This window comes from Lygodium microphyllum, chromosome 20 (assembly GCF_053477565.2).
Source record: "Lygodium microphyllum isolate KBCC chromosome 20, Lygodium_microphyllum_v1.1.10, whole genome shotgun sequence".
In the NCBI taxonomy this organism is placed as follows: Eukaryota; Viridiplantae; Streptophyta; class Polypodiopsida; order Schizaeales; family Lygodiaceae; genus Lygodium; species Lygodium microphyllum.
Window position 1 is genome coordinate 46,149,080 of NC_141154.1, and position 11,757 is coordinate 46,160,836.

Sequence of the window (11,757 nt, forward strand, 5' to 3'; positions counted from 1 at the left end):
TTAGCAAACAGAGTAATCCAAAAGTTGTTACAAAATCTAGAATCACGATCTGAAATAATAACTTTTGGTAATCCATGGTTAGTAAAAACAGTTTTCAAAAACAATTGTGCTGTTTGTGATGATGTTAAAGTTTTCTTACATGGAATGAAATATGCTTGTTTACTAAACCTATCTACTACTGTCCAAATCATATCATGGTTAGATTTAGTATTAGGTAAACCAGTAATAAAATCCATAGAAATTTGTTCCCATGGTCTCGATGGAATAGATAAAGGCATAAGTAATCCATATTGTTTACCATGATGTCTCTTAACTCTTTGACAAATCAAACATTCAGAAACAAAGTTAGATACATCAATGTCCATATAATAAAAATCTTCAGTTAATGTACGTAAAGTAGATATGATACCTCTATGACCTTGATATGGGGGACAATGAATCTCATTCAAAATAAAAGATCTGAATGGAACTGTAACACACAATCTCTTTTCATAAAACATAAATCCATTGTTATATGACAGTGAATCAATAGGAATCAAGTTATTTTGAACTAATTTATTCCAATCAGCATGAAAAGTAATATCGTGATGATAAGTATCTTTCATAGCAATCAAAGAATCAAAAGATATAACAGAAATATTATGAATGGCAGGTCTTCTACTTAATGCATCAGCCACTACATTTTCTTTACCGGGTTGATATTGAATGATAGGATGAAAACTCTGAATAAAGGATGCCCATTTGATATGTCGATCAGATATCTGGGGTTGGCTAAGTAAATGTCTAATACTTTGCTGATCGGTCTTAATCATAAATTCTGAACCCATTAAGTAGTGTTTCCATTATCTTAAGGCTTGTACAACAGCTAATAGTTCTTTGTCATATGTGGAATATTTCAATTCGGAGGGTTTCAGCTTACAACTAGAATAGGCTATAGGATGATTATCCTGCATAAGTACGGCTCCTATTCCTGATCCACTAGCATCAGTCACTACTAGAAAGAATGGTCTATTAAAATCAGACAGCTGTAAGACAGGAGCATGGGTTAAGGCATGTTTCAATAAGTCAAAGGATTTCTGTTGATTATCGGACCAATGATAGACAATACCTTTCTTCAAAAGTTTAGTCAATGGTAAAGCAAGTAATGAAAAATTACGCACAAACTTCCTATAAAAGCTAGCAAGACCAAGGAATGATCGTAACTCATGCACATTTTTAGGTACAGGCCAATTCAATATTGCATCTATTTTCTTAGGGTCAACTTTAATTCCATCAGATGATACAATATGACCTAAATATTCAATTTCTGTTTTAAAGAATTCACTCTTTTCAGGATTTGCATACAGTTGATTATCTTTTAATAGCTGGAAAACCAATGGCAAATGCTCATAATGTTCTTTCTCATTTTGACTAAACACCAAAATATCATTAAAGAAGACAATAACACAATACTGATATTTCAAAAATATACGGTTCATCATTCTACTAAATGTAGCAGGTGCATTAGTCAATCCAAAAGGCATCACTAAAAATTCATAATGACCAAACTGTGTCCTAAATGCAGTCTTGAATATGTCTGACTTATCTAGTCTCACCTGATGATAACCAGACTTAAGGTCTATTTTACTAAATATAGCAAATCCTTGCAGTTTATCCATAAGGTCATCGACTCTAGGAATTGGATACCTATTCTTTACAGTTATCTTATTTAAAGCTCGATAGTCAATGCACATACGATAGGTATTATTCTTCTTCTTGACTAACAGAACAGGTGCACCAAATGGAGAACTACTAGGTCTAATCAATCCTCTATTTAGTAATTCCTCAACTTGACTTTGAATTTCTTTTTGCTCTATCTGGTTATGCCTATATGGTGCTTTACAAGGTGGTTGAGTACCAGGAATCAAATCTATTTTATGGTCTTCTGGACGTGAAGGAGGTAAACCAAGTGGTAGATCTTCGGCAAAACAATCTTTAAAATGTGCAAGAAATTCTTTATGCCTAGGATGCATATGATTTTCTTTAACTTGCAGTTCATTTACCCAAATGAGATAAGATTTACTACTTTTGCGTAATGCACGTTTAGCTTGAGTATGCGAAAGCAGTGGAAAAGCATTAGATGCATGCATACCATACAATGTAATATGTTTTCCTTGAAATTTAATATTAATTGAATGTGTGGAATAATCTATATCAGGGTTATGCTGATGACGCCAAGGCATACCTAAAATAATATCACTAGACTGTAGTGGTACAACTAAAAATTTTCTTCTTTCAGTGTATTGACCAATTTGAATCTCTAAGTCATGCACTTCCTGTGTACCATTATACCTAGTGCCTAAGAATGCTGCTTTGATGCGATAATGCGTAGGTACAGTCTGTAACTTCAATTCCTTTACTAGCTTTGCTGAAATAAAATCATGAGTACTACCATCATCATGCAAAATAATCTTTTCCTTTCCATGCACTAAACATTTCATAGTCAATAAAGAATGTGGAGTTGGCATACCTGGTAAAGTATCTGAAGGAGTAGTAATGTCGTCCTCATCTTCCGTGAAATCAGGCATTTCTTCATGTTCGTCTTCTTCCATTGCTCCAAGGTAGTTGATATGGGCAGGTGGCTTCTTCGAATGGCAATTTGCTGCTAGATGTCCAGGCTGGTGGCATTTATAACGCACTATAGGCTTGGCTTTGGTTACATTGTTTGCAATGGCAGGAAGTCTAGGGACATTAGGATTTGGCTGTGGAATAAGCTTGGGGTTTTGATTGGTATTGGATGGTAAAGCAGGTGGTTTTGCCCAATTTTTACGGAAAGATGATGAAATGAAACGACCTTGATTAAATCTTCTAAAGTTTGAGTTGAATTGTTTAGATCCATAGTTACCATTGGCTTGGAATTGCTGTGGACGTCTATCTCTACCTCGCAGCTTATCTTCAGTGTCATGAGCTAATGAAATTGCGTCTTCAAGAGTAGCAGGCTTGAACATATTAACTTCAGCATAGTAATGCCCAAGGAGTCCAGACATATACTTGCGCTTGTGTGTCGCTTCAGGTACGTCTTCAAGCATGCGTAACTGGAGTAATGCATTCCAAAAATGCTCGGTGTACTGAGGAATAGGCTCATGATCTCGTTGCTGAAGAAGATCCCATTGCTTTATGGCTTTCTCATGAAATTGTGGAGGAAGGAAATTCTGCATAAACTTCTTCTTGAAATTCTCCCAGGTAGTGGGACAATCTATAATCTTGCGTACTACAGTCCACCAAAGAGATGCTCTATCCACTAAATAATTAGTAACACACTTGATTTTATCTTTTTCTGCATAGGTTTCCTCATGAAAATAGTCGTCAAACTGACTAATGAATGCAAGAATAGTTTTTCCCTCTCAAGTGCCATTGAAAGTATGGAATTTGAAATTTCTTTTACTTATCTTTGATTCCTTTCAGATAGTTTGAGCTTCGAGAGTCGCGTCGATGGTATGTCGGATAAGATCTTCAGATTGAGGTTCCTCTTTATCGGTAGACGATCTTTGTAAATTTGCCAATTGAACTTGCAATGCTTGCCTAGCCCGTCGTTCTTCATCCAATTGCATCATAATTAAGTCCAGTTTTTGCTCCATCGTAGGTTCAGGTAGGTCGCCTTCAGCTATCAAATCATCCATATGTGGTTCTGTCATCCTGTAAAACTCAAAAGACCTCTCACTCTCAAAATCAAGTTAGCGGGATGAGCGTAGCTCAAGTTCGGGAATACAAGGCTTATATATTTTTGGGTGTGGCTTTCACAATCTTTGAAAAATCTGCGTTTTATCCTTCTTCGTATGCTGAAAATGCTTTAGCAAACCTGCGTATGCGTAGAGTACCTTCCAATGAATAACTTTGCAGTTCGGAGTTTCTGCGCAGGAACAGCCCTTCTATGAGTTTTGAACAGAAGTCAGTTTTGACTCTAGGTGACTTGTCTGACTTGCAGAGTACCAGACTTATGTGACTTGCAGAGTTTGTAGACTTGTAGAACTTGGTTGCTTTATGTAACTTGCAGAACTTCGACTTGAGAAACTTGCTGAACTTGAACTTTGCAGACTTGCTGAGTTGAAAAGCTTAAGTGACTTAGAGCTTTAGTAACTAAGCTTTAAAGCTTAGTGGATAAAAATCGTAAAATCGTGGGGGGGGCCGTTTTTCCTCAGGCGGCGCAAATTTCGGAGGTATTGAGATACCTCGCGATGGAATTTTGTGAAGCTTAAAGCTTCTTTAAGCTTAAGCTAAGCTTCTTAAGATTTTAAACTTGTGATTAGAAGACTTATCTCTCTGGTTCTTGACGACTTGAAGAAGAAGAGATAGGAGTGGTCCTCCGCCTCTGCCAGCAGCTGGTCCTTCGCAGTCTGATGATGGAAACAGAGGTTCTTGATTGCCAGGAATCTGCATGTATCGACCGTTCGCGACGAGATTGACCGAGAGTCCGATCGTTCCAGGAGCTCCGCCTTCGCACAAGATGAGTAGCGATTGGAAGCTCTTGATCTCAGCTTCGCTCTGATACCACTGGTGCGCAGATCGGATGCTGTACGCTCACGTAGTGAATGCCGGAAGGTCCCCAAGAACAATAAAACTCTACTTTTTGCACAAAATTCAATGTAAAAAGCATGAACGACATGAACAAGAGACCAATTGGGTGCAATCTCCCCCCCATGCCTTGTGTGAGCACTCCACAAAGCATGTATTTTATGTATTATTCATCTTCAAGCTCAAATAATAGCCCAAATTACAAAATAGCAAGCTTTTAGCTTTTGAGTTTGCTTTAGCACAAAATAGGAATAAAGCTAACGGTGTCAAAGGGTTTGTGAAAAGCAAAGTCGCAACCACAGAGGACTTTGAATAATTTCAGGATAGAAGATCAATCAAGTAAGAACAGGCTATCCAAGATAATATGACCATTCTCTAAACTTCAATATATCTACCAATACATTCATACAGTTTGCTCTCCTCGTCCAAGTTGTCTATGAACTTTTTCATCAATCCAATCTGGTTTATTTAAATAACCAGGGCTTACACATATAAGGGAAGAGACAGTCCTGGCATGGCAGTCTGCACAGTTCTAGACAATGTTACATCACAACTGCATTCCATCTCCCTCTTAAAGCACGCGAATATGCATGCAAAAAAGACTTAGCTCTTGCTTCATATAGTTGATCTTTTGCAGTTGAAACACCAGAGTGCCAACTCTCTCAACAAGCACAATGGAATATACTGAGTCTCATAAACACTACATGCCAAAGTCAGTTTGAAAAGTCGTAGTTGGTTGATTATTATGATCAGGGTAGCCAGTCCAGCAACAATAGGACAAACACAAAAGAAGAGACTCTAAACAACCAAATTGTTTTAGATAGTTGATTCTCTCTGTTGAAACAGTGGACCCACTCTCTTCACAAGTACTGTGGAATATAAAGTTCCAGAATGACCGTACCACAAATTGGGCTCAAATAATTGGAGTCACTGAAAATTATCGTGAGGGAAGCAGATGGGAATTCCACCTCGGATAGCCTTTGGAGGCTTGAAGATTGCCTTGCTGCTAACAAACAGCCCACAATGGTTAAGTTGAAGTTATTGAACTGGCACCTAATCTACTTCTGGAGGATCAAAAGTACCAAAGATAATCCATGGATCTAGCTATAAGCTCATTAGAACAGAGCCTGCATATTCTCCAGCTGCACAACCAATCCACTGTCCAGCTGATGGTGAAATGAGTATAGCTCCCAGGCCTGCTCCGACCGATGCCATTCCCAGAGATGCTCCACATTTGAGTGTGTTCCCAACAAGTCTCCGCCATAGGACCACTATCTCTTCTCTTACCACATCATCCTGGCATTTACCACTTGTATTCATGACCAATTTTCTTCTTCTGTGATATATATTACGAAAACATCTGAAAATGTCCAAAACAAGTTGCACTAGCCAACTTCATCAACTTCTCCCTGTCCATCTCTCAAACAGCCATGGTCATATAAGTGTCCACTCCACGAGACTGTAAAACTTTTCACGTGGCGGGACTGACAGACACATGCTAGTACGCAGATGAAAATGAAGCTATGGCATACTCTAGATGTCTTACAAGGGTTCCTGGCTTGACTCGAAGCAGGGCTATACCTCTTCTGATGCCGCTGCTGCTTTCTTTATCATCGATGCTTCATCACTACCTCGACTCTAATGCTTCGTTTCCTACTGTCATTCTTCTTTTTCCGTCTTTGCCATCACTCTAGGCATTATCCGAAAAGCTGATCAAACACCGAAACATCCTCCAGCATTGAAACGTCAATTGTCATCTCAACGACAGCCAACCAGATGGAGCACATGAAAATATCTACAAATTTCAGTGACAGAGTAACTGTACTAGGTAAGGTCGATCACAAAGCTTCGATTTTTGATGCTTCAATTGTCTCCTCGAAGTTCCAGAAATCCAGTCCAGCAGTTCCCAAAGAAAAACGAATTCTGCCGTCACGAGTACCTACAATTTGCAGCCATAGTCATCCCCTTTTGCCTTCTGATTCATCCTCCAAAAATGTCGTATGCCAGATCCATCAATCCCGGAAAAATCCCCCAAGCTCGATTCAAAAACACAAAAGCTCCTCTTTTCCCCCCAAAGCACGGCTCCTTTCCCCTAAAGCACGGCTCCCCTCGAATTGTCATTTTGCACTATTTTTTTGCATTGCCAAAAGCCTCAAGAAGCGGATTTGACTCCAAAACCTATTGTTCAACTGTTCGTCCATCTGTAACAGCCCTGACCTTCGAATGTCCCAAAATCGAATGGCTCCATCACAACCTCCCGTAACAAGAACCCATTCACTTCTCCTAGACCACTGTACAGCCCACACACTATCTCGATGACCAGTGAGTGTATGAGTGAGTGCTCCTGTTGCCATATCACAAAGCCGCACCCTTGTATCCTCAGTTCCAGCATCAATCAACATGTGTGCAGTTGCAAGCCCAGACATTCCAATGGCATACACTTTCTTGGACATATTAAATTGAAGTTCCACCTGTGTTGTGTTCGTGTCCCAAACATTCACAAAATGATCGAAAGATCCAGTGATGAAGATCCCTGTATCAATGGGATACCAGTGTACACATGAGACACAATATGTGTGCCCATGGTTAGCCCTTTTATCAACTGAAAACAACGCCTCATGTTTTTGTGTACATGAATTGTATCCATAGCTGCTTGGCTGCTGAATGTCATAAGCAGCAACAGATCCATCTAATGCTCCCGAAATCAGGTACCTGAAGACTATTAATGCTTCTCTTGTGTGCACTCACAATCTCCTTGTTGCGTGCAAGTTCTATGCTTGAAACCCTTCTCTTCTCTAAAAGACTTGTAAATGATGAGGGAGCCATACTTCCAATGTCTCTTTCCATCACCATCTTCCACATCCATTCTCCAGTTGAGAGTGTAATGAGATCATCACATTCCATGCCACGACAATGTCCTGATCAAACAGCCCATCAAACATGCTCTCTGCTTCTAAAATGCTGCCACATTTACCATAGATACTAATAAGTGTGCTATTAACAAAAGCATCTGAAGTGAAGCCCTTCATGTGAGCATCTATACTCATACGCAGAGAATAAATGTAATCACAACAACTATGTATGCATAAAGTATTAAATCACACACGCAACTTTCGGGTGGTTTTCACACCTCGAATGCGCAGCAATACGACAACGGACGGTGCCCAAAGAGTCTAGCATGCCCAATACAATGTCCAAATATAAATAACATAATCGTGCATCCATGCGCATACAAAATAATAATAAATATCCAACGCCTCAATAAATAGGCGCGACAAAATATAGGCGCCATGCCAAAGGTGTGCGCCCATCAAAATATAAATGATAAATCGAATACTCGCTATCCTCCAATGCTTTCCTCCGCCACTGCTGCTATCTCTACACATCAACTGAAGCATTCACAATCATTAGTAAAATAATACAATTAAACCGACAAAAGTGAATACCTAGCAGTCTTTGGCTACATAAATAAATCAACTGGTTAGAAATCAATCCTAACCTTAATTTATTACGAGTGCGCACTCTAAACTCATAAACGTTTATTAATTTAATATGCATTTTACGGAATCACCCGCTATGGAATCACCCATGTATACACTAAATTAATGAAATGCCCGAAAAGCACAGGCGTCCCCATCAACTTCTCGCACAAAGAATCCACTTTGTGTATGAGCCCCGGCGCACAGAATCCACCGTGAAATATGCCTCCTGGAATCAACATGCCCTCGGATAAGTTACTCATGAATATATGTGTGCATCACCTGGGTTCAAAATAAGGTATTTTTAAAATACCATTTTTATACATTTTTAACATACAAAAGGATGCAATATAAAGGGGTTATTTATAGATTGAATAGAAAAGGGTTATGTTTTATTCAAGAACAATTCATAGATAAGAATATTTACAAATAAGCCTTGAATACATGTGATGTAGAGGATATACATATAATAACTTCCCCGAGCACATGCCCTAGGATGCATCCGTGCTTCACCCACATCTGGCATTTCAAGGGTTTCAACGAGAGATGATACAATTTATATCTTTTAAAGATTTCTTGGAGTTTGCCTAGGTGTGCCTTCCAATTGGAGTGGACACATAGATCGTCGACAAATACCTCTAACTCTTGCCTAAGCATGTATTTGAAAATGGCACACATGAGCCTTTGAAATGTGGTTGGAGTATTCGTCAACCCGAAGGGCATGACTATGTAGGTGAAGACACCCCTCTCAATAGCAAAAGTAGTCTTGTACCTATCATCTGGATGTACTTAAACTTGGTTGTATCTGAAGAAGTTGTCTAGGAAACTGTAGGCCTCTTTACCAGCCACCCTCTCGAGCATATGCTCAATGTGTGGTAGTGGATAATTGTCTCTCTTTATGGCATCATTGACTTTCTAGTTAATGTACACTCTAATTTTTCCATTCTTCTTTTCCTGACGATCATTATGGGTGACACCCAGCCCATGTGCTCAATTTCATAAATGAATCTTTCTCTCAGTAACTTATCGATTTTCTCCTTGACAGCATGAGCGTGTTTGGGATTCATTGGATATAGTCGTTGCTTTACGGGTATTGCATCGGATATCATTGGGATGTTATGAGTCACTACACTCGAATCTACCCCCTTTAGCTCATCAAGGGACCAAGCGATTACATCTATGTATTCTTGTAAGAGAGCAACAAGAGTTGCCTCCTCTTCCTTGGTCAAGTCATCGGCTAAAAAAACAGGCATCAAGGCGTCTCCCCTTCCTTAACTAGATTGACCTCTTTGACTTTGGTGAGTCCTTCTATAGGCTCACTTACTTGTGCTCATCCTTTGGCTCCGAGTAAGACCACTACCCTCTCTCATTTCTTAAATCTCATGAATCGTCTCGACTAGGTTGTTTCCTCTTTTCCTCCCTCGACCTACAGTGCCTTAGGTGAACTGGTAGGTCTCCCTTAGTGCACTTGGTCTTAGGTGGTCGAGGTATCTCAGGATCACTCTCCAAGCTTATTTCCATCTCGAAATCAAACTCTCCATCTTCGCTAGAAGAGGGAGTCTCTCCGTCGTAGCTTCGATGGTGATTCTGTCCTCCTAAGTACTGGTGCAATACTTGGTTGTGCAAGATCTAATTTTTCACAATCAATTGCTCCTATGTGCTACAACTAGGTGCGCGATCGCAGCCCATTCGCATTGCTCCTTTCTCGAGTCTAAATATGCTCTTTTTCTATGGTTTGGAGTCTACCCTTATTTGTTCAATCTCGTGCCCCTCCATGTCGTACTCTATCGTGTTGATCTCTTCTTCACTCTCATCATTGGAGGAATATTAGTCTTTGTACTCATAATCGAAGTTATCCTCATCCCATTGCTTGTCATCTCCTGAGTGCGGTTCCTTGTTAGCAATGGCTAAGGCTCAATTGTATGTCAAGTTTAGGTCGTGCACCTTGGTCCATCACCACTTGGGTTCATCCAAGAGATCCTTGAGCAACTTAAGATTTGCGGTTGGGTTACTAGCAAATTCATCCATTAGATGCTCTAAGATCTCGTGGAGGTCATGTGAGCTCCCAACCATCATGCAAATTGGTACTGAGGGTGTGTCTCTAGGCTTACTAAGACTACCTAGTGGCTTGCTTATATTTCTCATTATTTGAGAATGGCAGATTGATTGTGGCTAATACATGCATCCAATCTCTCTCATCCTCAAGGAAAGGGATATACTTCATTAGTGGACTATGAGATTTCTTGACGTGAGCATCATCCTTGAGCATAGCTGAGATGGTGTCTAGATCGACTGGTGTAGTCTTCCAAGTATCCATCTCCACTCTTACCACTTCAATTCGATTGCCTAGGAGGATTAGACCACTACCCCAATCTTCTATGACTTGTGTGTTGCACATCCAAGGTCGGCCTAACAGGATATCGTAGTCTACTCCTTTCATGACTATGAAATCCATAGAGAACCGGACTCCTATGATCTTCAATGGCCAATTTCTCAACACTCTAGATGGCTTCACTTTCGTTCCATTGACCATTGTAACATTGAACATGACATCCTTGATAGATGGGTTACCCCAAGCCTGGAGTACTATGTGGCTCAGTATACTAACTCTAGCCCATGTGTCGATAATCCATTTCCTTGTGGTATTACCTAGAACTAGGATAGGTAAGACTGTAAGCATCTCTATGCCTTCCCAAAAAGCATTAACATGCAAGGACTTGGGCACTAAGTGTAGTGTCAGGCTCGATATTTACGTTATTGCATTATGATCTTGTAAGTCAATGGCAACTTGCTCCATTGATCCTTCCACCCATAGCCTTAGCTCTTACCATAGTGTTAGATGTTGCCTAAGAAGATCCCCGAGGCTCAAAGTTACAAGGGTCGTCACTAGCATTGTGAGAAGATTGCTAGCCGCTTGCTTGTCTCCTAATTTTGTGCTTCTTGGCCAATGGCCTTGATTGGTTTCCTAGTGTGCGGGGCATTCAAGCTTTGTCTTGGCAACACGATTTGAGGTGCGGACATGTCTCTTGGTAGTGTGGGAGAGATTGGCGTGCTCATGCTAGAGAGATCATCGATCTCATCCTCCCAAATGTGCTCATCATCCTTTAGGTGTTCCTTGGTTTTTCTCACCCACTCCTTGACCTTTTCAATGCTGTGAGTTGGTGCTTTCAGTTGGGGTACTCCCCTACCTTGGCACTTCATTTTTCAATCATCTTTAGAGCCGATGTTTCGGTCTCAACATTCGTGACTTTCTTTCCGATAGGCAATGTCATTGCACTCTCGGTTTTCAACGTGACCTTTACCTTGCTTCTCTTCTTTCTTTGCCTACGACTTTTCTTTCTGATTGAGGCTGCATTGAAGTTGCTAGGCTTTGGCAATGATATGTTGGCTTGCTTTATCTATATGTGGGTCGAGACATGCAATAGGATGGGCATGGCCTCCCCATCATGTGTCTTGATGCCAAACACCCCTAATGGAACTAATGGCACAATTGCTCGAACTAGAGGATGGCTTCTATCTAGGGCAATTAGTAAAAAGGTGAGTGATTCCACACTCAGCACATCTAGGATCAGTCTTATCTTGATTAGCTTGCTCCCTTTCGAGGCGGTGCGAAGAGATGTGTCTTAGGTGACCACAAGTCTAGCAAGAAATCGGCTCTTGGGTATACCCTCCTAAGCTTTTTCCCCTCCCTCTTTCTAATAACATCACCAGGACTAGTCGATAGACC

At 40.3% G+C, this 11,757-nt stretch overlaps 1 pseudogene; it reads right to left on the reverse strand.

The window, feature by feature from the left end:
- Positions 1–6,668: 6,668 nt before the first annotated feature.
- Positions 6,669–7,413, reverse strand: LOC148018883 (WD repeat-containing protein ATCSA-1 pseudogene; annotated as a pseudogene).
- Positions 7,414–11,757: the final 4,344 nt, after the last annotated feature.